The sequence below is a fragment of the Loxodonta africana genome, chromosome 16, assembly GCF_030014295.1.
Source record: "Loxodonta africana isolate mLoxAfr1 chromosome 16, mLoxAfr1.hap2, whole genome shotgun sequence".
NCBI lineage: Eukaryota > Metazoa > Chordata > Mammalia > Proboscidea > Elephantidae > Loxodonta > Loxodonta africana.
The window spans coordinates 81,026,522-81,053,753 of NC_087357.1; the positions used below are offsets into that span (position 1 = coordinate 81,026,522).

Genomic DNA, 27,232 nt, shown 5'->3' on the forward strand with positions numbered 1-27,232 from the left:
GCCAGTATCTGTCCATTTCAGCTCACTAATGTCTAGGATGTACCAATGTTTATGTGTTTCACTTCATTTTTGACAATTTCCAATTTTCCTACATTCATACTTTGTACATTCCACTTTCCAATCATTAAGGGATGTTTGCAGCTTTTTCTTCTCATTTTGAGTCATGTCACATCCACAAATGTAGGTCCTGAAAGCTTGACTCCATGCACATCATTAAGGTTGATTTTACTTTGAGGAGGCTGCTCTTCCCCAGTCGTATTTTGAGTGCCTTCCCACCTGAGGGGCACATCTTCTGGCACTCTATCAGACAATGTTCTGTTGCTATTCATAAGGTTTTCACTGGTTAATTCTTTTCAGAAGTAGACTGCCAGGCCCTTCTTCCTAGCCTCTCTTAGTCTGGAAGCTCAGCTGAAACCCGTTCACCATGGGTGATCCTGCTGGTATTTGAATACTGGTGGCATAGCTTCCAGCATCACAGCAACACACAAGCCCCCACAGTATGACAAACTGACAGACGCAAGGGGGAGAAAAAAGATGGGTCAATATTAAAATTGGAAAAGGTAGAACTCGGGGCAAAAACTTGAATTGAGACTATCAATGATAATAACAGGCAAACTAAAAATAACAAAATATAAAAAAAAATAATAGTTTCCAACTCATAGCAACCCTATGCAATGCCCCATAGGGTTTCCAAGGAGCGCCTGGCAGACTTGAACTGCTGACCATTTGGTTAGCAGCCATAGCACTTAGCCGCTACGCCACCAGGGTTTCCAAACAAATATATGCTCCATAAAAATATGCAATAATCAGAAACCTGTTCTACTAAACAATTGAGGAATAAATAAAATAAGACCAAACATTTTGGAAGTACTTTTAAAACCTTGATAAACAGCTCAATCATTTCAGAAATTTTTAAGGCATTTTGTTTCAAAATTTGACAGATCAGGTGTAGAAGATTTCAATAATACTATCAGTGAGATTGATTCATGAATATATAGAAAGGTGTCTGCTACATACCTACAGAGTTTGTTTTCCTCCCCTAATCCATGAAATATTTACAAAAACTAATCATGCAATTGATAACACAGAAAATCTCAATAAACTCCCAGAAGTAGAGGTTGCCCAAGTCATGGTTGTAATCATTATTCAATAAAATCAAACACAACCAAAGATGATTAAAATACCCAATGCAAGTTTTAAAAATAGTCTCTAAACAATCATCTGGATCAAAAAGGAAATTACATTTAGAATAGAAAATGGTCCATAATTCAATGAAAAGTAGATGATTTCATACCAAGATCTTTGACATATAATTAAAACTTTGTTCAAGGACAATATTTGGCTTGGATATTTTTATAGTTTTAAAAGGAAAACTAAATATAATTGAACAAACCCCAAAATAATATTCTGTAGCTACATGAAAATGCCTGGAAGATACACACAAAACTCTAACTTAAACAGTTATCTCTATGGAGGAAGCTGGAGTCGAGGCTGAGAGTTGAGGAAGTCCTTAACCAGTAATAAAAAAAAGTTGCCTGCGAGTTGATTCCAACTCATGGTGAACCCGGATGTGTCAGAGCAAAACTGTGCTCTGTAGGGCTTCCAGTGTCTTATTTTTCAGGTTGCCATGCCTTTCTTCTGAAGCAAGTCTGGGTGAACTCAAATGACCAAACTTCCACTTAGCTGTTTGCACCATCCAGGGCTCCAAGGAATACTTTAGCTAATCTAAAATGTTTGACATTTTACTGTCAGGCTCTATACTCATGAGTACATCTATTACTTGTGCAAAAAAAATCCATAGTTTTTTTTTGTTGTTGTTGTTTTAAACAAGAAGGAAGAAGTTAATGAATAAATACCTAGTAAGTCTATGCCCTGGTGGCATGGTGGTTAGGAGCTCGGCTGCTAACCAAAAGAATGGCAGTTCAAATCCACCAGCCACTCCTTAGAAACCCTATGGAGCAGTTCTACTTTGTCCTATAGGGTTCCTATGAGTTGGAACCAACTAGACAGCATCTAACAACAACAATGAGTCTAATTAAAGAAAATAAAAAATTAAATACAAAAAAAATTAGGAAGAATACACAAAGTCATGCGTGGAATTAAAATGATCATATGAGAATATCAAATAGAGGTCAAATCAACAATAATCAATTTGAATGCAGTGGCCATGGCACTTGCTATGTCTCCTTAGTTAGCCATCTGTCCATGTCCTCAGGTTTGTTGGATTCCAATAACCCACAGACCTTGGAGTCAACCAAAGTAGCAGTGATGCTATAGAAAGAGTAGTTGGATTTGCGTAGAGAGAAAAGACCCCAGACTCAAATTTAATTAAAAGAGATTTTTATTAAGCCAAGACAAGAACAATCATTGGAATGAGGGATCTGCCAGCCTACAACAGACGGAAGAGACTAGCAGAACCCACTGAATCACAGTCAAGGAGCAGCTAATATACTGTTACAGGAGGAAGTAAGTTAAGGAAAATTCTGATTGGTTACTCATTGATACATCACTATCAAAGGCAGGATCTTCATAATGACTGGGTTATCAGGGATATGGGGGCATTCTGAATTGGTGGCTACAGTTTTCTTTTAAGGCTACTTGAGAACAAGCCATATAGATAAGCTATTTGTGTTAAAAAGCTCCTTGGAAATTAGCTAACAACATTGTGATTGGTGCTTGGTGAGACAAGATAGTTACTACTTGGTGATATGGGTGCTTTGTTGATTAATTACTGCTTGGCTACCCTAAAGCATTCACAGAGTGGTCACAGGACATTCTTTTCTGGAAATGTAGAAGTTACATAAAAGTTTCCTGACTTGATTACAAACAAACAAAAATCCTTTAGATCCCAGGTAACAGACAGAACTGCCCTAACCAATTTAGTTTTCTAGTTCTGTCGGTTTTCTACATAGAATGGATTCAATGCCTGGACCCTGCTTTAGCTTCTTTTCCTGTGGTCAGACACCTCGTACAGGTTTTTAAGATCCATATCAGATTTGAACAATTATGTTGTTAGGTGCTTTCAAGCCTGCTTCAACACATAGCAACCTCATGTATGACTGAACGAAACATTGCCCGGTCCTGTGCCATCTTTATGATCATTGTTGTGTTTGAGTTCATTGTTGTGGCTGTTGTGAAATTCAGCCTGTCGAGAGTTTCCCTCATTTTCACTGACCTTGTACTGACCATTTACATAAAATCATAGAGTATGTATTTGTACACACACACACACACACACACACACAGACACATATGAAAGGATGGTCCTAAAATATCACTGGTAATTATCTTAGAATGGTGAGAATTCATGGAGATGTTCACTTTCTTCTTCATAGACACATAGGCCCAGGGGAGCTTCATGGTCCTCTGTGGCCTCTGGCAGTGGTACCCGTCGCTGTCCTGCAGGCACGTGGGGGGAAGGAGGGGCGTGCTCTACAGATGTGAGCACACTGACCTGTCAGGACCACTTGAGCAGCACTGACACTCACATGGAGACTTGTCCCTGAGAAACGGTGCATTTTATTTTCCCACACCCAGCACCACGTCAGAGGCATGCATGCTGTACTTCCCAAGTACCTCAGAGACAAGCTGGAGTCACAACCCTGTCAAACAAACATTTGGCTGGCCTCAAGTCTCCCAGTGCGTTCCTGACACCTCGGGCTGAGTCCGCAGAGCCTGGCATCCCTGTGACCCAGAACTGGGAGGCACAGCTGCCTTCCTGACACCCTGTACCAGTACAGCCTAGGGTTTATGCAGAGTCTGATGTTAACCATAAAAGAAAAGTCAAGTGTCTCTCTTCAGGTCCCCAAGGAGTCAGAAACCCTCCAGAGGTTTCCAATGACACAGTCAATACATTAAACAAAGGCTTATCCATTCAGCCATGTTCAATGTATCATATACCTCCTACAAAGAATTTATTGACTCCATCAGGAGATCATGGTCTGCAGAAGCAGAACTGGCACTATCCTGGAAGGGAAGTGGGGTATGAACTGTGCTGGCTGGGGAGTGAGGTCAGTACCCTGAGCCCAGTGTCAGAGGTGGCATGCCAGGGCCACGTTCCTGCCATGGCCAGGGCCTCAGAACCACCAAGGAAATCAGAACCGGCAGACAACCTTGATAATCAAGAATTGGACCATCACATTGGACCAGGAAAAAGACAGCATCTGTAAGAGAGAGAAAAATACCTTTATTAGTTTGATGCTGATTGTCCTTCCAAGTGTGTGTGTGTGAGTGTATATGTGTGCATGTGTACGTTTGTAAATACACATGATCCCCATTACTGTCAAGTCTATTCTGACTTGGTGATGCCACCAAGTGTGTTAGAGTAGAAGTGCTCTATAGAGTTTTCAAGGCTGTAACCTTTCAGAAGCAGATCCCCAGGCCTTTCTTCTGAGGTACCTCTGGGTGTGTTGAAGCTGCCAACTTTTCAGTTAGCAGATAAGCGCTTAACATTTGCACTCCCAAGGTCTCCTATACATATGACATATACATATAATTTTTGCAACCCACTTTCTTCACTGAGTACTAGATTTTAATCACCTTCTCTTGTTCATAGATATACACATAGTTCATCCTGTCTCAACTGCCAAGAGAATTATGGGGTTTCTGCAGGGCCAAGTCCTTGGGGTTAGTGCTTCCAGAGTCAGCTGAGGTTCCCTGTGCCCTGCTAACTTGTGCTCAGAGCCTGCAGCACATCTTCCCTCTCCCTGGCCTGTAGGTTGAATAAGAGGAAGCTCAGGAGGAGTTAGTGCAATTCCCAAACTCCTCCCCTCTGACCCTGCTTCCTGCCAGAGCCCCAGTGCTCCCAGCTCTCCCACTCTAAGCCGGGGATGTTTCCAGGCTCTCCAGGGAAGCCCATTCCTTCATCTCTGTGAGCCTTCCCTTCCCATGCTGAATCATGTAAGTGGCTGGTTCCAAAGCTGTCGGTCGTATGTCATCCAAATCTCCCTTTATGTCTCTGGACAATTTATGGCCCCATTTGTAGACCCCCTCTCCTCTGAAGTTTTTTTTTTTTTCTAATTTCTTCATTCCAAAGGTGATTTAGTAAGGAGAAGAAGTAAACACATGGGCCCAGTCTACCATCTTCAACTGGAAAGTGTACATTCTTAAAGCAAGAAGGGGAGACAGGAGAACTTATTCAAAGACACAGACCTCTGAAAGAGTATGATGTAATTAGAGACTCGTAAGGACTCTGTGGGCAAACAGAGTAGAGGCTGTAAGTAGGCTGTTTATTCAGCTAGTTTGGTGGAACACCTGCTTAGGGCCAGGCTTCTGCAAAGTGGCAGGAGATGGAGTGAGAGAGACAGTCAGGTGCCAGAAAGTAACCAACCAGTTGCCATCCAGTCAACTTCAACTCATGGCAACCCCATGCATGTCATAGCAGACCTATGCCCCATAGTGTTTTTAATGGCTGATTTTTCAGAAGTAGATCACCAGGTTTTTCTTCCAAGGCACCTCTGGGTGGACTTGCACCTCCAACCTTTCAGTTAGCAGTTAAGGACATTAGCCATTTGAGCTAACCAGGGATACCAGAATTGGACTGAGTTCAAATCATGACTTCGCCCGTTATCAACTAGGTGGCCTTCCGGTTAGCTAACATTCCTGTGCTGCGGTTTCCTCATCAGGAACATGAGGTAATAACCTCCTAGGATTGTTGTGATAATTAAATGGATAACCTACGCAAAAGGCTTAACTGAGTGCCTGGCCGAAGTCAGGCAAGCCTTTCAGCTCTTTGTGGCCTTCCCCAGATGCAGCTGTAGGGATTTCTGTGCTGCTGGAACCCGGAGTGCAGTGTGGAAGCCAAGCCGCAGACCCCACAGAGAGACAGGTGATCATCCCAACCAAGTCCAGCCTCACAGAGCTGGGGAAGCAGCCCCAGAGTGGAAGTACTTGGCCGAAGGAAGAGTTCAAACAAGCTCCAAATTCCTGTAAAACTCAATTTGTAAATAGTTATCAGATCAGAAAACCAAACAATGAGTCACTTTAGAGCAAGGAGGTACACAAAATACAGAACACTGCTCTTGGTACTTTGTGGTTCTGGAAAAGTTACGACGATTGTGCTTTTGGTGCCTGAAAAACCAGAACCAAACAGGCTGCCACGAGGTCGATTCTGACTCATAGCGACCCTATAGGACAGAGTAGAACTGCCCCATGGGGTTTCCAAGGAGCACCTGGTGGATTCCAACTGCCAACCTTTTGGTTAGCAGCTGTAGCTCTTAACCACTGCTGCGACAAGGGTTTCCATTTTTTCACCAGCAGTGAGCTACACCAAAGGAACTAAAAGCATGCACGTGTGAAACAACTTCAGGACACAAGCCAGAGCTCTGAGCCTTGGCTGAGAGGGGGTTTCCCTCAGAGCCAGGCACCTGAGATGGTGGGCAGGAGAGGGAGGGTTCATGGGGAGGAACCTTGTTTCACTCAGTGGGCACAGCATCTTGGTGCAGGATTATTAATTTGGGGACTAAGGAAAGACAAAAAGTGGGTCCATGGGCAGGTCTTGCTGGCCACTGTGGCCACCGTTGTGGTGGCCGTTGTGCTTCAACTTTGGACCATTTGCATTGTTACTTGGGCATCCCTGGTTGACCTTTTGACCTGTTTTAACCTGCTTCCCATTCCTGAACTTTGGCCTTGCCTTCCATTGGGGCTGGCCTGACCTGATACCCACTGAGTCACAGAGTTCTCTAACTTGTGTGCCCTCTTGTCATGACCTTTACCCTTTACAACCTCTCATCCGTTTACCCAAGCTGGCCATGGCTCCCCTGCCTCTGACTCCCAGCCTGTCTTCTGAGGTTCCCTGAGGTCCCAGCCATGTGGCAGGGACAGGACTATGGCATTTGTCCATGTACATTCTCCAGGAGAAAATGTACAGGGTGGGAGACCTCATCAGGGATGACCAGAGGAGCAGAGATTTGCTTTCATTTCAGTCCAAACCATAAAAACAGATCAGCAGCAGCAAAACTGTCTCATGCAGGAGCTCCATCCACAGCACCCTCTTCCCTGTGACAAAGTCAAACTGGAAGGTATTTCAGGATTCCAGTCACACTCTCTGCCTATACAAGATTCATTCTTGTCCTGTAAGTGATCCAAGGAAACCCTACCTATAAACAAAGCTGTTGTATGAACAAGGACCAGGAAAAGAGAGACAGACAAGGTGTGCTGTGTCAGGGGCTTCTATGCCATGTTTGGTGCACATTAGTTGCAAGATTAAGAACAATAGAATGATGTATTTACCTAGTCATTGTCTATCTAGTCTCTGTTCAATACTGTTGACTTAGCATCTTGGGCCTTGGGGACTAAGGAGGGACAAAAATGTTTTCATTCCACAGCTATATATTGAGCACCTACTATGTCCCAGGCTCTGAGCTACTATGGGAGTCAGTGGTGTGAATACAGACAAGGAAAAGTGAGCACATAACTAAGCAAGAAGTTGACTGATAGGGAAGGAACAGGGCAAAGGGGTAGATATTAATTGGGAGAGGCTACCTTGGAAAGGATGATATTCCTGCTACAATATGAAGTATAAAAATATGAAGAGCCAGAGTAAAGGTATCAAAGCCAGGGTGAGCATTTCAAGCCTAGGGACAGTGCAAAGCTCAGAGAGGGGATGCCTTGGTGTGCTCAGACACTGAGGGAGAAAAATGTGCTTGGTCTGATGCTGGAAATCCAGGAAGAGTCAGGTGTGTGCGCCTGTCGTAGGCATTTCAGGGCCTTAAAGTGTGTGCAGAGATGGGCTCTGACTCATGTTTGGAAGATCACACCAGTGTCATGTGATGAGTAACTGGAGGAGAACAAGGGGAGATAGCCGCCTGAAGGCCTTTGCAGAGAAAGGGAGAGAAGGCAGTGATTTACCAGGGGGCTGGCAGTGCGTGGGGAGACATGTGTAGGAGTGTAAGGTTTGTATAGATCTGATTGTGGATTTTTTGTGGTGAAGGATTGAAAGGAAGGAATCAAGCCAGGCTGTTGGATGTTTGGGCTGAGGAAGTGATGGGTGGTAGTGCAGCTCCTGAGATGAGGAGCACAGGAGGAGGAGCGGGCTGGAGGGTGGGAAGGGGGTGGCAGCACCTGCTGGAGGTTCAGTGGTGAGAAGGCAGCCTACAATGTAAATCACAGTGACATGTGTCCCCAGTGGGTGACAGCCAATGCAGTATGAGCCTATGGGGGAGTTCTGCTCACTGGTCCACACACTATGCTTTCTTGTTCCCTTCTGGTCCATTTGGACTCCCCCTGACTACCGAATCATGCTTTCTGCAGCCATCCATCACTAAAGCAGTGACAGCGAGCACCAGATGGGCCTCCAGTCCTGCTACTTAATCTCTATGGCCAAGGAGAAATCAGAGGAGCAGAGGAGGCACTCAAGAATTACATAGTTTCTCATACTTTTCAGCAGTGAGACAAGGACCCCTGTAGTGGCCTCTTCCAAGTTAGTCAGATACCAGCACCAGCCATAGTAGAATACTTTATGACATTAGAAGGCATTTAAAATAAGAATAACAGTTTTGCAGGACCAGATGGGTCTGTTCATGCTGCTCCTGGCAATTAGGGTACAGCGTCAGAGGTTTCCAAGGTCCCACACTCAGTATGTGACCCATCTGAAGAGCAGAAGGACTCTGCATGGGGAATGGAAGACAATATTTTACAAAAATCGCAATGTGTCCAAGGAAATCTGGGGAAAATTGCGAAGTCTATACCTTTAGTAAGGAGCCCTGGTGGCGCAATGGTGAAGCTCTTGGCTGCCAACCAAAAGGTTGGTGATTCAAACCCACCCAGCAGTTTCAAGAGAGAAAAACCTGGTGATCTGCTTCCGTAAGGATTACAGCCTAGGAAACTGTGTTGGGCAGTTCAGCTCTGTTGTTACATGGGGTTGCTATGAGTTGAAATAAATTCGGTGGCACCTAACAACATACCTCCAGTGAGGTGGGATTTAGCTGGGACAACAGAGAAAATCAATAAATATTAAAGTCCCTAAAAACGGACTTCCCAAAGGCAGTTTGTCTTGAGTTCACACACACACATGCACACACACACACACACACACACACAACTGGTACCACAGCAGAGCACCTGACTCTACCCCTACACACGGTGCCGCTAGGAGCCCCAACCTGCAACTCCATGACATGGAAAGTGGGACATGTTTGAAGTCCCATTCAGAAATAGATGCCAAAATGGTGTCCACCCTGGTAAGAAGATGAAACGGTTTGCACCAGAAGTATTAAAGTGAAATTCACTTCTTTGAAAACAATTTAAATAAAACTATAAATAAGTTGCATCTGCAAAAAATTATTTATGTGTGTTACCCTGGACTCCAGCCACACAAGGAGACTATCTGTGTTCCAGGAAGTAAGGGCGCACCTTCATTTGTTAGCACCTCAGTACTTGGTGGACCACATGCTGCTCTGGCCAACAGCTGTTCCTTTAAGACTGAGAAGTTTGTAGTGATATGGAACGAAAAACTACCACTCTGTTGTAATAGCTAGCAAGGCAATGACAAGACAGAGACTGCGCACTATGGGAAACAAAAGCTACACTACATCACAACACACTGAGCTAGTGCTGGAGTCCGTCCAGTTACCAAACATAGTCCCATTTATGAAGCGATTTGGAATTTTAGTTCTACTGCATTTTGTGCCACTTAGAGTTTTATGCCTGCCAAACTGATGATTCAATTTGAATCGTGACCCCGTGTCTGACTGTGGAACTTGTGCTCTACTACCGCCTTTTAGCCCTCGGGGACACATATTGGTACTTGCTGGATTTGGAAATCAGAGGGGATGCACGCAAGAGTGGTGTGTTACAAATGGCAGTATTTCCAAACCAGCCTCTGATTCTACATATTTTCCTTGATGTCCATATGGGGAGCACATTTTAACTCCCACGCGTGTGCCATGGCCACGTGTTGATAACGGGTACAGGCATTGGCACGATGCCGCCCCATCCTGTACAAGTGCACTGTGCCAGCAAATGCAGAAATATAGCAGGTTTCTTGGCAGTCACTTTTGGATGGAAATTTTCCAGCCAAAGCAATAACTTACAGGTAGCTCCAAATGAAGTACTCAATGTGGAACCCAAATTTGCAACAGCTTATAGAGCCCCAGATGTAAGAAACAAATCGTCGGTTACAAACTGCATAAGAAGCCAACCCAGAACACGCAACCAGGAAATGATCAGCCATTATCAAAAGCAGCCCTTAAAATCAAAGGACAGATGAGGCTAAGAAAGCTAAAGGGCAGGAAGCAAGAAGCGCCAAGAACCAAGGTTTGGATCTACCCCTGCTCCGTGGAGCACAGCATGAAATACTGTCTCTCGGTTACCATTTGGAGACCCTAGGTAGGCTAAAGAAATTAAGAACCTAAAGAAGAAATAAAAGCAATTGAACCTGGAAAGAAAAAGCAGCAACTGAAAAACTGCTAGATACATAGTCAGTTGGAGAAAATTTATAAAGATGCAGTCCTTCTCTGGGAGCTGGAAGCTGTGGGAGTGGGTATTTAAACAGTCACAGAAAGCAAGCAAGTTAGCAGGAATCAGCGCAAATGCATCGTCTGAGTTGAACCCGGTGGAGAACACTGGATATTATGTACCCGTACTTAATGCTCACTCTATGTATTCAAGATTTTCCAAATGTGTGAAATTATTTAGTAATATCTGTGATAATTAAGGTTGTGCGTCAACTTGGCTGGGCCATGATTCTCAGTGGTTTGCCAGTTAAGATGTAGTTTGGCAGCGTTATGATGATGTGATCACTTCTACGATGAGGTTTGCTATAATGCGGTCACCTTCATGACGGGATCTGCTGTGAGTAGCCAATCAGTTGAAAGGGAGTTTCCTTGGGCTCGTGGCCTGTATCCAATATAGGTGGACTTTCTGGCAAGGCTCAGGGGCTTTTGCTCACTCTGGCCTCTGCAGCTGGCTCCTGTTCATCTGACCTCCAGTTCTTGGGACTTGAGCTCGCAACTTACCTGCCATCTTACCTCCCGATCTTGGGATTCTTTGTATTCGCAGCCTGTGAGGAAGAGCCCTGCCGTCTGACCTGCCAATGTCAGGTTCACTGGCCCCTGTGGCTATGTGAATCAGGAGAAGCCTCCAGTCTGACTCAGGACCTTGGGATGTTCCAGCTTCTACAACCACGTGAGCCATCGCCTTGATATAAATCTCTCTATATATACATTTGTATGCTTCACTGGTTTTGCTTCTCTAGAGAAGCCAGCCTAATATGATGTCCATTCAATTTATGTTTTTCTACCTTTCTATACATGGTATAGAAAAAAAGACACAATTTCTTAGCTAAACTTGACAGATTGAAAGACAAACGTCACTGTGATTCAGTTGTTGTGTGCTGTTTTTAGGTGCCTTCGAGTAGGTTCTGACTACTGATAGCAACCCTATGTGCAATAGACTGAAACTCTGCCCAGTTCTGGGCCATCTTCACAATTGTTGCTATGCTTGAGCCCATCATTGTAGCCACTGTGTCAGTTCATCTCATTGAGGGTCTTTCTCTTTTTCCCTGAACCTCTACTTGACCAAGCATGATGTCCTTCTCCCTTCTCCCTCTGGATAACATGTCCAAAGGACATGAGATGGAGTATTGCCATCCTCGCTCCTAAGGAGCATTCTGGCTGTACTTATTCCAAGACAGATTTGTTCTTTTTTTTTTTTTTTTTTTGGTAGCCCATGGCATAGTCAATATTCTTTGCCAAAACCACAATTCAGAGGAATCAATTCTTCTCTGGTCTTCCTTATTCATTGTCCAGGTTTCACATGCATATGAGATGATTGAAAACACCGTGGCTTGGGTCAGGTACACCTTAGTTCTCAAAGTGGCATCTTTGCTTTTTAGCACTTTAAAGAGAAGAGGTCTTTCGCAGCAGATTTTCCCAGTGCAATACATCGTTTGCTTCTATGGGTGTTGATTATGGATTCAAGTGAAATGAAATCCTTGACAACTTATATATTTTCCTGATTTATCTTGATGTTGCTTATTGATCCAGTTGTGAGGATTTTTCTCTTCTTTATGTTTAGGCATAATCCATACTGAAGGGTGTAGTCTTTGATCTTCACCAGTAAGTGCTTCAAGTCCACTTGACTTTCAGCAAACAAGATTGTGCCATCTGCATATCAAAGGTTAACAGTCTTCTTCTAATCCTGATGCCACATTCTTTCTCATACAGTCCAGCTTCTCAGATTATTTGCTCAGCATATAGATTTAATTAGTATTACGAAGGATACAACCCTGCTGCACACACAGTATCTCCTTGTTTTGTTCGAAAGACTGCCCTTGGTCTACGTACAGGTTCCTTATAAGCACAATTAAGTGTTCTGGAATTACCGTTCTTCTAAATGTTATCCATAAATTCTTGTGATCCACACAGTCAAATGCCCTTGCATAGTCAATAAAACACGTGTAAACATCTTTCTGGTATTCTCTGCATTCAGCTAAGATCATCTGACAATAGCAATGATACCCCTTGTTCCATGCCCTTTTCTGAATCTGGCTTGAATTTCAGTCAGTTCCCTGTCAATGTACTGCTGCAACTATTTTTTGAATTACCTTCAGGAAATTTTACTTTTGTGTGACATTAATGATATTGTTTGATAATTTCTGCATTCTGGTAGATCTCCTTTCTTTGGAATGGGCACAAACATGGATCTCTTCGAGTGGGTTTACCAGGTAACCATCTTCCAGGTTTCTTGGCATAGACAAGTGAGTACATTCAGTGTTGCATCCATTGTTGAAACATCTCAGTTGGTATTCCATCAACTCCTGGACCCTTATTTTTCACCAAGGCCTTCAGCAAAGCCTGGACTCCTTCCTGCAGTACCATCAGTTCTTGATTATATGCTACCTCTGAAACGGTTGAATGTAGACAAATTCTTTTTAGTGCAGTGATGGGTGTTTTCAGCTGTTTCTTTTCATTTTGAGTCATTCCACATCAGCAGATGAAGGTCCCAAAAACTTTACTCCATCCATGTCATCAAGACAGACTCTACTTTGAGAAGGCAGCTCTTTCCAGAAGTATTTTGAGTACTTTCCAACCCCAGGTGCTAATCTCCCAGAATTATTTATTGGACAGTGTTCCACTGCTATTCACAAGGTTTTCACTGGCCAATTTTTTCAGAAGTAGACCGCCAGGTCCTTCTTCCTAGTCTGTCTTAGTCTGGAAGCTCTGCTAAAACCTGGCTACCACAGGTGGACCTGCTGGTACTTGAAATACCAGTGGCATAGCTTCTAGCATCACAGCAACATGCAAGCCACCACAGCAGGACAAACTAACAGACAAGTGGTGGTATTATTCAGTCGGGAACAATATTTACCATATAAATGAATAATTACATTTTAAATTAAAAACAAATGAATGTAACCCAGTTGATAGGCTTAAAAGAATTCTGTGTAAAATAAACAAGGTTAACAAAAGCTTATTTCTGTGACTTTACAGAGTGAATATTTTTCTTTTTTTTAACTTTGTTAACTCGCCAGGTTGTTGAGTATAGACTCAATAAGATAATTTTGTGGAAAACTAAGTTGTTTTATAGTCCATTTCCTTAGGATGAGTCTTTGAAGTGTTCTTTATTGTATTTTTAAATCTAGACTCAGGCTTTACTCTGTCCACTTGCTGTTGGTAGTTGCTGTCAGGTCAGCTCCAACTCATGGTGATCCCATGTACAACAGAACGAAACATTGCCCAGTCCTGCACCATCTTCATGATCATTGGTATGTTCAAGTCTATTGTTGCAGCCATTGTGTATTTTGAGTGTCTTCCAATGTGCTGTTATTAGGTGCCATTGAGTCAGTTCCAAAACATACCGACCCTGTGCACAACAGAACAAAACACTGTTCGGTCCTGAGCCATCCTTACAATCCTTGTTACACTCGAGCTCATTGTTGCAGCCACTATGTCAATCCACCTCATTGAGGGTCTTCCTCTTTTCCGCTGGCCCTGTACTCTGCCAAGCATGGTGTCTTTCTCCAGGGACTGATCCTTCCTGACAACATGTCCAAAGTATGTAAGTTGCAGTCTCACCATCCTTGCTTCTAAGGAACATTCTGCTTGTACTTCTTCTAAGACAGATCGTTCTTTTGGCAGACCATGGCATATTCAATATTCCTCGCCAACACCACAATCCAAAGTCATCAATTCTTCGGTCTTCGTTATTCATTGTCCAGCTTTCACATGCATATGATCCGATTGAAAATACCATGGCTTGGGTCAGGTGCACCTTAGTCTTCAAGGTGACATCTTTGCTCTTCAACACTTTAAAGAGGTCCTTTGCAACAGATTTACCTAATACAATGTGTCTTTTGACTTCTTAACTGCCACTTCCACGCCTGTTGATTGTGGATCCAAGTAAAATAAAATCCTTGACAACTTCAATCTTTTCTCCATATATCATGATGTTGCTCATTGGTCAAGTTGTGAGGATTTTTGTTTTCTTTATGTTGAGGAGTGATCCACACTGAAGGCTGTGGTCTTTGATCTTCATTAGTAAGTGCTTCAAGTCCTCTTCACTTTCAGCAAGCAAGGTTGTGTCATCTGTATAACGCAGGTTGTTAATGAATCTTCCTCCACTCCCGATGCCCCATTCTTCTTCATATAGTCCAGCTTCTCGTGTTATTTGCTCAGCATACAGATTGAATAGGTGTGGTGAAAGAATACAACCCTGATGCACACCTTTCCTGACTTTAAACCAATCATTATCCCCTTGTTCTGTCCGAACAACTACCTCTTGATCTATGTAAAGGTTCCTCATGAGCACAATTAAGTGTTCTGGAATTCCCATTCTTCGCAATGTTATCTATAATTTGTTATGATCTGCACAGTCAAATGCCTTTGCGTAGTCAATAAAACACAGGTAATCATCCTTCTGGTATTCTCCGCTTTCAGCCAGGATCCATCTGACATCAGCAATGATATCCCTGGTTCCACAGCCTCTTCCGAAACCGGCCTGAATTTCTGGGAGTTCCCTGTGAATACACTGCTAGAGCCGTTTTTGAATGATCTTCAGCAAAATTTTGCTTGCATGTGATATTAATGATAAAAATATAATTTCCACATTCAGTTGGTTCACCTTTCTTGGGAATAGGCATAAATATGGATCTCTTCCAGTCAGTTGGCCAGGAAGCTGTCTTCCATATTTCTTGGCATAGACGAGTGAACACCTCCAGTGCTGCATCTGTTTGTTGAAAAATCTCAGTTGATATTCCATCAATTCCTGGAGCCTTGTTTTTTGCCAATGCCTTCAGAGCAGCTTGGACTTCTTCCTTCAGCACCATCAGTTCCTGATCATATGCCCCCTCTTGAAACGGTTGAACATTGACTAATTCTTTTTGGTATAATGACTCTGTATATTCCTTCCATTTTCTTTTGATGCTTCCTGCATCATTTTATGTTTTCCCCATAGAATCCTTCACTATTGCAACTTGAGGCTTGAATTTTTTCTTCAGTTCTTTCAGCTTGAGAAACACTGAGTGTGTTCTTCCCTTTTGGTTTTCCATCTCCAGCTCTTTGCACATGTCATTATAATACTTTTCTTCTCGAGAGGCCCTTTGAAATCTTCTGGTCAGTTCTTTTACTTCATCAATTCTTCCTTTTGCTTTAGCTGCTCAACTTTTGAGAGCAAGTTTCAGAGTCTCCTCTGACATCCATTTTTGTTTTGTCTTTCTTTCGTGTCTTTTCAATGACCTCTTGCTTTCTTCTTGTATGATGTCCTTGATGTCATTCCACAGTTTGGTCTTCGGTCACTAGTGTTCAATGAGTCAAATCTATTCTTCAGATGGTCTCTGAATTCAGGTGGGATGTACTCAAGGTCATATTTTGGCTCTCGTGGACATGCTCTGATTTTCTTCGGTTTCAGCTTGAACTTGCATATGAGCAATTGATGGTCTGTTCCACAGTTGGCCCCTGGCCTTGTTCTGACTGATGATGTTGAGCTTTTCCATCGTCTCTTTCCACAGGTGTAGTCAGTTTGATTTCTGTGTGTTCCATCCGGTGAGGTCTATGTGTATAGTCGCCATTTATGTTGGTGAAAGAAGGTATTTGCAGTGAAGAAGTCATTGGTTTTGCAAAATTCTATCATTCAATCTCTGGCATTGTTTCTATCACCAAGGCCATATTTTCCAACTACCGATCCTTCTTCTTTATTTCCAACTTTCGCATTCCAACAGCCAATAATTATCAATGCATCTTGATTTCAATTTCAGACTGCAGCAGCTGATAAAAATCTTCTATTTCTTCATCTTTGGCCTTAGTGGTTTGTGCATAAATTTGAATAATAGTCGTATTAACTGGTCTTCCTTGTAAAAAATATTATCCTATCACTGACAGTGTTGTACTTCAGGTTAGATCTTGAAATGTTCTTTTTTGATGATGAATGCAACACCATTCCACTTCAAGTTGTCATTCCCAGCATAGTAGACTATATGATTGTCCGATTCAAAATGGCCAATACCAGTCCATTTCAGCTCACTAATGCCTAAGATATCGATGTTTATGTGTTCCATTTCATTTTTGACAATTTCCAATTTTCCTAGATTCATACTTCATACATTCCAGGTTCCAATTATTAATGGATGTTTGCCACTGTTTCTTCTCATTTTGAGTTGTGCCACATCAGCAAATGAAGGTCCCGAAAGCTTTACTCCATCCACGTCATTAAGGTCGACTCTACTTTGAGGAGGCAGCTCTTCCCCAGTCCTCTTTTCTGTGCCTTCCAACCTGGGGGGCCCATCTTCCAGCACTATATCAAACAATGTTCTGCTGCTATTCATAAGGTTTTCACTGGCTAATGCTTTTCAGAAGTAGACTGCTGGGTCTTTCTTCTTAGTCTGTCTTAGTCTGGGAGCTCAGCTGAAACCTGTCCTCCATGGGTGACCCTGCTGGTATCTGAATACCAGTGGCATAGCTTCAAGCATCACAGCAACACACAAGCCCCCACAGTATGACAAACTGACAGACACATGGGGGTCTTCCAATGTAGGGGGCTCATTTTCCACCACTCTATTGGACAAAATTTTGTTGTTGTGATGCATACAGTTTTCATTGGCTAATTTTTGGAAAGTAGATCACCAGGTCTTTCTTCCTGGTCTGTCTTAGTCTGGAAATTCTGCTGAAACCTGTCTACCATGGGTGACCCTATGATATTTGAAATACCAATGACATAGCTTCCAGCAGCACCGCAACATGGAAGCCACTACAGCACAGCATATTGACAGACAGGTGGTAGGATTTATATTTGTGGACCCCAGAAGAGACTGGATATGTACTTCACCTCTACTCACAAAGGAGGTGTACCTGAGGTGGTGGCCTCTCTGAGTAGCAGTTAGTCAGAGATGGAGCTGGACGCAGATGTGTAGCGTACCAGATCTCTCATTTGTTCACGCATGCAAGTATTGGTGTGTGCTTCCTAGGAGCCAAGCTTTGTCTAAACACAGCCAGGATACAATAAGAAATCCTATGTGGAGTCTTTCTGGAAAGAATGAATAATATGTGTGACACTGCCTAGTAGATAACAGAACAGTGAAAAAATAATAAGGTCTTAGAATATGAAGACAAGAGTACTGAATGGCAAGAAAGAGGCCCAAAAAAACGGTTTTGAGAAGCCAGAGGGTGGAAGGAGACTTTATGTAGCTCCTGACTCTGGTGCCACTTTGGGAGAAGCCTGAGTTCCCTTCTCTCTGGCTGTCCAGAGTTAGAGCTGGGCTCATTTTCTGCAAGGGCAGCCTCTTTGTAAAGTGCCCAGCAGAGACATATAAGGCCTAAAGTTGCAGGCAGAGGGGCAGTCCTCCAGTAGTTTTGCTTCATCTTCCACTTGTGTCTTGAGTACAAACTTGAGTTGTTTACATTGCTGCAGGACACAGCATTTCTCTTTTAAACGTTATGTAGCTGATTTTGGGTGCCATTCCAATCCATGCATTACCTCATGCTGGAGAAGTATGATATGTTCCCCTGTGAAGTGACACGATCCTACCCTCAGATTTTACAACATGGAATGCAGGTTGACTTCAGCCTCAGGTTCCTGCTTTCCTGCTCTTTAATGCCACATTGCCGGTGGCCAGGAAAAAAACAAATAGATATGCCAATGACACATGACATCATCAAAGTCAGAAGTCCTGAAGATTTAAATGGTTACTTAGGGCAAATTTTTTTTTTTTTTTTTTTAGGGCAATAGCTTCTTAGAGAGGTAGGAAACTCCATTGAATGGAAAGGGGATTCTTCCATTTGGATGGAAACGTTCCTCAGCTAGTCCTAGAGAGGACCTTGAAATCCATTCCTCTTTACATGGCTGCAGTCTCTGACCCATGTCCTCTCTTTAATTCCTTGGCTCAAGAAACTGCAGGAAAAACCTTTACTTCCTTTGGCTCCTGGAAAAAAAAACCCTTGAAGTCTGGTTCCTGTCATTCCTGCAGCTGGGTCCTTTCTCTGCGAGAACCCAAAGGAAGAGTGTAAGAGATTTATTCTCAGGGCTGAAACCATAGATAAAGAAAAGGTCTGGGAATGCAATGGAGAACTTTGTTGTTGTTGATAGGTGCTGTCAAGTCGCTTCCAACTCACAGTGACCTTAAGTATAAGAGAAACAAATGTTGCCCTGCGCCACCTTTGTGATCACTGGCATGTTTCAGTCCATTGTTGTGATTATTGTGTCAATCCAAACATGGTGTCCTTTTCTAGTGATTGGTTATGTATGACAACAGAATGGAGGACTAAACCCATGGTTGTCAAGTCGATTCCGACTCGTAGTGACCCTATAGAACAGAGTAGAACTGCCCCATAGGGTTTCCGAGGAGAAGCTGGTGGATTCAAATTGCTGAACTTTTGGTTGGCAGCCAGCCTCTAAACCACTGTGAAGGACTAGCAGCCTCAAAATCTAGCTGGGTTTCACAAGTTCTAATTGTCCTTTGGTGGAAGATGTGGAAGGAGCCCTGGTGGTGCAGTGGTTAAGTGCCCAGCTGCTAACTGAAAGGTCAGTGATTCAAATCCACCAGCTGCTCCATGGGAGAAAGATGTGGCAGTCTGCTTCTGTAAAGATTTGCAGCCTTGGAAACCCTATGAGGCAGTTCTACTCTATCCTTTGGGGTCACTATGATTCCAACTGACCTGATGGGTTTTCACTTGGGAGGTAGGGGGGAGGGAAGAGAAAAGTAGGATGTTCCTATCTTTCCTTCCTATTCCACTCCAGCTAAGCAAGCATATGGTCATCCATCCTGCCCGATCCCTGACATTTTCCCAAGATACTCTCCAGGGTATAGCAAATCAGCTAGCATATTTGTCAGTTGTATTCTCTTCGAATCATAGAATCACAGGACGAGTTGGATCTGTTCTATACTCATCCCATAATAAGAATCTGTCACTGAGTTCACATTTTATGCAGTTTACTAAGCCTTTCACATTTGTTTGTTCAAATCATTTTACTAAGAGGCATCATGTGAAAAGCACCATGCAAGGCACTGAGGATTTAACAATGAACAAGACAAGCATGGTCCCTGCCCTCAGGGAGCTTACAGCCTATTGGATAGAGAGGTATAAAAAACTTTGATAAATCAATGATAATAAACTAATTGTACATTGTGAGATGTGTTATGGAGAAAATAAGTAAAAATACCAGGCGCCAACCCTTCAATGGGAGCACTCCAGGCAAGGGAAGCACCATGTACTGGGACAGAAAAGAACTGGAAAAGGAGCCCGCTAAGTTAACGGGACTGAAAGGGGCAGTGTGGTGGGGCCATCATGAGTGAGAGCTGACTGAGAGGATGATGCGGAGAAGGCGATGGCTAGAAGACGCACAATCTTTCAGCCAGTGTAAGGAATACTAGTTTAAACCCTGCTAAATATATTAACATGTCTGTGATTTGTGTCTAAAATGAAAACTATTCTGCTCTTGGGGAATAGGTGGCAGTGGGCAGGGACAGAAAAAAGGGTGCCAGTAAGGAGTCAGCACCCAGAGGAGATGACTGTGACCTAGACAAGCGTGGTGGCACTGGCCAAACATAATAAAACATATTCTATCTTGAAATTATCATACAGGTCCGTTGGACCTTTTTATAAATCTAAGATGCATTTTTTTCCTATTTCATTATTGTAGGAATTATTTTATCATTATTAAGCAATTACTCCCAACTACGCTAAAAAGATTCAAGTAACAGAAAAGCGGAAGCCTAGAAGGATGATAGGATCGTAAACTATATCCTTCATTTTTCATATTGCATCGGCCAAAGTAGTGCTTCATCTTTTAAGAAGGCACAAAAGTAGAGGCCATCTTTGTATCATAAAATTGACTGGATAAATGAAATCTCAGTCTGTGAGTCTTCAGGTGACTATATCCTAGATAAACTTCCTCAAATACAAATTGTCATACGTATAAGAATTTTAAAATTAATAGCTCAAATTTTACCATCCATCCTTAAGTTGTGCAATGCCAGTTTTAAATGAAATTTAACTTGTATGAGGAATTACTGAAATTGCACAACTCATATTTCATAGCTTGTACAAACATATGTATGTTGTTCTTACTAGAATGGGGAAACGCTGCACAAAACTAGCTAAACTGTTTTATTTCACTTCTTGATATGTATACATTCTCCATTCTACCAACACTCTACCTCCATCTTACTGGCTTCAAGACGTAATGGCAGGACGCTTCGGAGCTCCAGGCCTGTGCAACTGCCCACAAGGCCTGGTGGTGGTGAGAATGGAAACCTGTGTGCCTGGCTGCTCCTCATTCATGTTTTGCACTAAGCCTTGTATTTCCAGCCTCCCTCACGCTCGCCTGCCCTCTCACCTTCTGTGATTCTGCTCCATCCACTGCCTGCAGCTTTCCGGGGCTCTGTTTCCTATTGGCTCCCAGCCCCTGTCAGGCTCCTCAGATCTGCTGTGCTGTCAACCATGCCTCCACCTTATCGCCAGCGTATATGGAATGTTGCTCAGTTCTGAGTTACAGGTGTTTCCTACTATCACAAATGATGGAGTTTGTGTTGCTGTTTTTTGTGCTTTGGGGGAGATGATTTCAAGAGGAGAAAAAGAAGACATGTCTTTATTTTGCCACCATAAAATTGAAATTCAGTACGTATTGATCTTTGTCCCAAACTACTGGTACCAATTTCAGTGCCACCAGCCATCCATTCGTAGACAGCCATCACCCCTCCTCCTCTTCTACTGCTGAGCTTATCGACTTAAAAACTGCCAATCCCATGAGTAGAAAACCATACCTCAGAGCCCTGATGGCTCAGATGGTTCAGTGCTCAGCTGCTAACCAGAAGGTTGGCAGTTTTAACTCACTCAGCAGCTTCTCGGGAGAAAGACCTGGCAATCTGCTTCCATAAAGATTATAACCAAGAAAACCCTATAAGGCAGTTAGTTCTACTCTGTCACGTGGGATCTCCGTGAGACTGAATTGATTCCATGACATCTAACAACAAAAACAATTTTCATTTATACATTCCTGATTAGGGTGGAAGTTGACTTATTCCTATTCTTTGCCCAATTTTTATTGGGTTGTTTGTCTTTTTTGTTGTTGTTGACTTATGGGATTTGCATGTTTTCTGGATACAATTTCTCTTCTATTACATATATTGAAAATATTTCCTCCCATTCTTCTTGCTTGTCTTTTAATGTCTTCATAGTGTCTTTTATCCTGCAGAGGTTTCTAATTCTGGTGTGTGATTTCTTTATCTTTTTTCTTTCTTTAGCTAATTTTTCTCAACTTTTTTTTTTTTTTTAGAAATATGATTTTGGTTTAATTAATCAAGTCTGTTGTTTTTCTTAGGTTTCTAATTGATTAGATTATCTTTTCATCTTTATTCATTCTTTTCTTCTCAGACTTTGAGCGTCTTTTTTTTTTTTTTTTTTTGCAGCTTTGTGTTGTTCTTGCTGTGTTTCTTCGTTATTACTATTGTTTTTCTTTACCAGTCATATTCCAGCTAATTAAAGGAATGCTTAGGTTCTCTATTTTCAGGACTTTCTATTTTCTAAGAAATATATTTTAAATCCGTGAACTTCCCTTCGTGTACTCCATTGGCCAGAGTCCCTGATTTTGCCACATAATACTCCCATTATTGTTATAATCTTCTAAGTAGCTTGATTTTTAACAAATATTTTTTATTCTCCCTTTAAAAGTATTTAATTACACATTTTCTTTAACACATTGTTGTGATTTTCTAATTTTGTTAGCAAGTAATTAAGATTTGTTTATTTAGTCTAATTCATGTTTGGTAGAATTCATTGGTAAAGCCATCTGGTCCTAGACTTTTGTTTGTTGGGAGGTCTTCAATTACTGATTCAATCTCTTCCCTTGTTACAGGTCTGCGGAGATTTTTGTCTTTGAGACTACATTTTGGAAAATTCTTTGTTGCTATCTTCCAGCTTACAAATTCAATTTTCAGCTATATTAATTCTGCTATTTAACGCATTATTTTTTATTTTATTGATGGCATTTTTTTCTCCTTATCTCTAGGTTTTTTGTCTAAATTTAAATATAAAAACATTCTCATCCTTTTCTATGATAAAATTAACTATGCTCATTCAGTGACTTTCCTGATGGCTCTGAAGTTTACTTCCTGACACACCCCTGTGATGATGATGAGCTCCCTCCAATCTTGGGAGACTCTCAGTTGTGTGGCCATCTTTGGATGTGTCTGCTTGACTGAGGAGGGAGTTGGATACATATTTTTCCTGGGCCAGGTTGGCCATACATGTATACATGCATATATGTGTATGTTTATGCTTCCACTTATATTTACATGTATTCAGTGAATAAAAAAACTAGTTCCAGATATATGCACACCCATGTTCATTGCAGCACTGTTTACAATAACAAAAAGATAGAAGCAACCAAGGTGCCCAGCAATGAATGAATGGATAAGTAAATTATGGTGTATTCACACAATGGAATATTATGCATAGATAAAGAACATTGAGGAATCCATGACACATTTCATAACATGGAGGAATCTGGAAGGCATTATTCTGAGTGATATTAGTCAGTTGAAAAGGACAAATATTGTATAAGACCATTATTATAAGAACTCGAGAAATAGTTTAAAAAGAGAAGAGAATATTCTTTGATGGTTACAAGAGGGGAGAGGAAGGGAGGGAGGGGAGAAAAAGGGTTTTTACTAATTAGATAGTAGATAAGAACTATTTTAGGTGAAGGGAAAGACAACACACAATACAGGAGAGATCAGCACAACTGGACTAAACCAAAAGCAAAGAGGTTTCCTGAATAAACTGAATGCTTCGAAGGCCAGCGTAGCAGGGGCGGGGGTTTAGGGTCCATGGTTTCAGGGAACATCTAAGTCAATTGGCATAATAAAATCTATAAAGAAAACATTCTGCATCCCAGTTTGGAGAGCAGCATCTGGGGTCTTAAACACTAGCAAGCAGCCATCCAAGATGCATCAATTTGTCTCAACCCACCTGGAGCAAAGGGGAATGAAGAACACCAAAGACACAGGTAATTATGACCCCAAAAGGCAGAAAGGGCCACATAAAGCAAAGACTACATCAGCCTGAGACCAGAAAAACTAGATGATGCCCGGCTATAACTGATGACTGTCCTGACAGGGAACACAACAGAGAATCCCTGAGAGAGCAGTGGGATGCAGACCCCAAATTCTTATAAAAAGACCAGACTTAATGATCTGACTGAGACTAGAATGACCCCGGAGGTCATGGGCCTCAGACCTTCTGTTAGCCCAAGACAGGAACCATTCCCAAAGCCAACTCTTCAGATAGGGATTGGACTGGACTATGGGATAGACAATGATACTGGTGAAGACTGAGCTTTTGGATCAAGTAGACGCATGAGACTATGTGGGCAGCTCCTGTCTGAAGGGGAGATGAGAGTGTAGAGGGGATCAGAACCTGGCCAAATGGGCACGAAAAGAGAGAGTGGAGGGAAGGTGCATGCTGTCTCATTAGAGGGAGAACAATTAGGAGTATATAGCAAAGTGTTTTATAAATTTTTGTATGACAGTCTAACTTGATTTGTAATCTTTCACTTAAAGCACAATAAAAATTAAAAAAAATAATAATAAATTCCTGTTTTCTCTCTGTCTGAGTGGTCATAACCTATGGCATCAGTCTTACCAGGGAGATAGTCTATCACAACATTTAAGAGGCTGTATTTTTGGTACAGGCTAACCAGTAATGCCAATTACTAACTCTCTGACATTGGGCAAATTATCTGACCTCTCTGAGCTCAGCTGTCTAATCAGTAAAATCGGTACAGCATCAACGTCTCAGGAATAATGTGAGGATTGAGTGTGACCTGGTGAATTTATACGCTAATGCCTGGCACACAGAAAATAATAATACAAGTGTTAACTGCTGTCTTAGTAGGTTCAAGTTCAGAACTCAAAGTGAAAAACATACAAGGAGAATCACTATGGTAGCATTGGTAATGTGAAGATAAGTGAAAATGTTTGATCCAGGGAATTTCCCCACTCTATTTTATCTCACTATCACCTCATAGGAAGGGGCTGCTCTACTTTGTCTAACGTCACAGTCAGGTGGGAGGAATCCTGAGAAACCAGCCAGCCAGCCCCTCAGCATGGCAGCTTTCTGCTGAGGAGGGAACCCAAAGAACTCAAGGTGCCCTTTGGGGTTTCTGTCCTCCAGGCCCATCTGGTCTGTGTCTTCGATGTTGTTTTTCACTGGTAGTTTTGAGGACAGCTGAGCATCTTCTTCCCCCGCAAGAAGTGAGCAAGACAAACTCTAGCCAAAATCAGCAGCTGTTGGTTTGCTCAATAGGGAAAATATTTCCCAGAGCTGCCAAGGCCACATGATAGAGGGGATTAAAAGAAGCTTGAGGTTCTTTTTCCAACACAAAATCTTCACATCGGTCACTTCCGCCCTTGGAGTCCTGGTGGGAGAACCTTCCCTTGTTTTTGCAGATGAGCTGCCCAGCCATTTGTGATGAACAGTGTTGGTTGATAAATGCATTGAAAGTTGTCTTCTGCTCCGTGTTCATGGCCTGCAAGCTTTGGAGCTGGACTCCCAGGATAGCCTGATAGCAGGGGAAGCCCTACACCCATTCTGTAGTATGTGCCTCTCTAGACTGGTCATCATCTCATGCTCTCAGACCTAAAATCAACCTGTGAGTGCAGGCTCAGTACCAGTCTGTGGGCATGTAGGTCTGCTCAGGATGAGACCTCGAGGGTCCCCAGAGAAGTGGGGAGGGGCACAATGCTGAGAAGGTATGCAGGTGACACTGGATATCAGTTCAAACACAAACCAAACCAGTAGCTGTGGAATCAGTTCTGACTTATGGCAACCCCATGTGTTTCAGAGTAGAACTGTGACCCATAGGGTTTTCAAAGGCTGATTTTCTGCAAAAAGCCAGGCCTTTCTTCTGAGGCACTTCTGGATGGATTCGAATTATTAACCTTTTTGGTTAGGAGCCACGTACTTAACCATTTGCACCACCCAGGGACTCCTTGATGTCAATTAAAGCTACCTCATTGCAGCAAATTCCTCAGATACAGTCCTGGGTGGTTGGCTTCATTATCCCTAATTGCCAGATGAATAACTGAGGCAGGGCAAGTAATTTCCACCTGAGTCCTTATATTCCACACCCTGTTCTCTCTCCCCTGTTCTCATTGCCTCACCCTGGAGGGTTTTGCAGAGCTAAATTTCCCCCAGCTGCCTGAACATCCCCCTCCAGCTGTGCTGCCAAGAGGCTGACCAACTGTTGAGGGAGGCAGACTTTTGTCTCTGCGAGTGCTGGAAGAAGGGGAAGATTCCTGCTGAGACCTCTTCTATTTAAGTGCTTCCAGCCCAGCCAGGCAGACAGAACAAGCCTGCAAACAGGGCGATGTGGGTCAGAAGGGAAGAGGCAGCTTCTACAAACAACAGCAAACCCCCCCAGAGCTGGGGCAGGGGCTGGAGCATCGCCACTCTGGGCCAGCTGCTACCCAATACTGGACTCAGAGTCTTTCAAGAGCATGTTCAGACCCTGAATGAAGGACAAAGAGAGCGCATCAGAGCTGAGCCTCCCGCCAGATCCGGCCAACGTGACCTAACTCTGGAGCTGAGGATTGCTTCGGGGCTGAATTCTGCTTTCCAGTCCAGGGCTGGTGTGACTGCCTTCCCAGCCACGTCCTCAAACCCATTCTTCAGAATTAGGCCTTATCCTTCCCTTTCCTTTCCCCCTGTGTTGTTATTAGTTGCCATCAAGTTGGTTCCAACTCATGGAGACTTTGTGCACAACAGAGTGAAACGTTGCCCAATCCTGCTCCATCTTCACCATCGTTGCTGTACATGAGTCCATTGTTTCAGCCACTGTGTATTTTGAGTGTCTTCCAACCTTGGGGTCTCATCTTCCAGGGCTATATTCAATAATATTGTATTGTGATCCCCAGAGTTTTCAGCGGCTGATTTTCAAAAGAAGACTGACAGGCCTTTCTTCTTAGTCTGTATTATCTGGAAGCTCTGCTGAAACCTGTCCCCCATGGGTTACCCTGCTGGTATTTGAAATATCAGTGGCATAGCTTCCAGCATCACAGCAACACACAGGTCAGCACAGTACGACAAACCGACAGTTGGTGGCTTTTGTAGGAAATGGCTTTCCCTGTTGATGGTCAGTCAGGGTTTTCTCTGGGGCTGATGATTGTTTTATGATCACATCCATAACTTTTCTCTTTGATCCTTCCACCCGGTGCCCTCCCACCTTTCTACCTCCATATTTTGACAGTTGCCCAAATTGTCCTGCATTTTCACATGATATCAGGCATAGAGCAGAGGAAAGAGCGGGGACTTCACAGTCAGATCTTTGCTCCTCCAGTCCCGGTTCTACCATTTACTCCCTTTGTGACCTTGGGCAAGTCACTTAACCTCTCAGAGCCCTTCCTTCCTCAGCTGTGAAAAGGGGAGACCGGAAACCAGTGCAGTAGTTTCCACAGGGGAGGAGCTCGGTACCTGTTAGCTCCCTTGCCCTCTGAGCCTTCTGCAACAGGAGGAGAGGAGGCCCTTCCACCTCTACCTGGTATGTACATTCCTGAGCTCTGATCCCCAGCTGGTCCTGGTCCTGGCTTTGACCCTCTGCTTATCTGCTCTCAGGATACCACTTTGCCATGTTCATTCCTCATGCACCTGCTGGTTCCCACCTCAGCAGGATGAAATCTTCCCCTTCTCCTGGTATCCCAGCTGGATATGATCTCAAGAAAACATTCCTCCCAGGCATGGTCCTCCTTGTAGTATGATTACAGAGTTTGCCCAATACTGGGGTGGCTCCTGGCTGTGGGCTCCTT

At 43.0% G+C, this 27,232-nt stretch overlaps 1 pseudogene; it reads left to right on the forward strand.

Moving 5' to 3' along the window:
• Positions 1-9,164: 9,164 nt before the first annotated feature.
• Positions 9,165-10,352, forward strand: LOC100660475 (eukaryotic translation initiation factor 2A-like; annotated as a pseudogene).
• The last annotated feature ends 16,880 nt before the right edge of the window (positions 10,353-27,232 follow it).